Raw genomic sequence first — 1,638 nt, 5'->3', positions numbered from 1 at the left:
ATTCTGTGTGTGATACGAACTGTTCTATAGGCAACTATGAAAGCCTAGGGACTGTTCAATTATTCAAACGTTGTATATAGTTTAAAAATCAAGAAGATCGGCAAAATAAGAAAAAAAAACTTATGCAAGTATCATGAAATTATCAAACATACATTATAAAGATCATTTTTCATGACGCTAAAAGATTCAATTATAATAAGAAATGATGAAAAATGTATTTTTAAAAACTGAATTGAAGATATGACTGCATGATTCTAGACATGGGTATGGAGCTCTTATTGCGAGTTCGGTGTTCTGCAAAATCAAAGGCGTCGATGAGGAGTTCACACCTGGGCGTGATTCCTTTGTCGTAAAATCCTTGCGTTTGGAGCAAACGTTTACCTCGCATCAAGATTTAGAGCGGAGATGTGATCCCATGCATGAGCATGGATGACCCTTGAAGGTTTTTTTTTGTTCAGTAAAGTACGATAGGGAAAGCAGCGTTTTTAGTCCCTTCACACTTCAGAGGGGGGTAATTTATCACGACTAGTGCAGTAAAATTTATTGTTGCTTTGTTTGGTTTATTTTTGAGCAGCGAAATCTTAATTGGACCGGAATTATAAATTGTGGGATCTTAGGTGAAGACCACAACAATAGATTTAGATCCAAACCGAGTATAGTTCTATCAAACAAGACTCAAACTCTTATCCACCCACCCTACATCCTCCCTTCATCTGATATGGTTTAGTGTTTCTTTAAAATAGAAGATATTCATCACTATTGTTGTTGGGTATTGATTTCATATTTTAATGGAGCCTCTCGATCGATATCTACATTTAGACAACAGCAGACTTACAGTAATTAGGAGATGAAGGGGCTTAAAAACATAAAACAAGTCTGACTGACTGATTGAACTCAACACGCTAAGGTGTGTTATATGATTAGTAAATATATGAAAACAAGATATATAGAAACCTAGACTCTAGATTTTGTCCCATCAAAATAAAGGTATGCTGCGCATAGCATCTAATTTACACACACAATGGAAAGCAATATATTATACACTTTAATCAAAATGTTTAGTATGTATACAAACACACATATGCACACAAACACACACACACACACACACACACACACACACACTAGAATAAGAACATTAAAAAAAATAATTAAGTATCTCGGTCTTTCTTCTGGGGTGTTGTTACAGTGTACCCCTTTCTGCCCGGGTTGGCCTTGGCAGGTAGCGCCGCAGCCAGCCTCTTATTAAAGTTAATGATCTAAACTGTGTCGCTGGGGGCATAAAAACACTTTCATTCAGATTTTTTAAAAAGGAAAACTTCTGTCCACTGCAGCATTATATCGGTTCTTACACTTAAACACAACGCATGTGGAAGGCATTTTAATTGACTTGCCTAATCTCGGAATAAAACCTTCTTTCTTATTTAGATTTCATTACGTGAGCGCAGCGCAGGTAGACCACAGTTCCGCCGCGAGAGAGGGCCCCTATCAGGCGTGCGGTGCCGCCCACAGAGCATCCTCCATTACTTTTAATCTCCTTGGAATCAACACACGCAGACGACACCGAGAGCACTCACTAGAACAAACACTAAAAATAGCAGAAGAAGAAGGAACACTACAAGAACCACAACTTAGAAT

The sequence above is a fragment of the Aplysia californica genome, unplaced genomic scaffold (genome assembly GCF_000002075.1).
Source record: "Aplysia californica isolate F4 #8 unplaced genomic scaffold, AplCal3.0 scaffold00147, whole genome shotgun sequence".
NCBI lineage: Eukaryota > Metazoa > Mollusca > Gastropoda > Aplysiida > Aplysiidae > Aplysia > Aplysia californica.
This window is presented reverse-complemented; position numbering follows the sequence as displayed.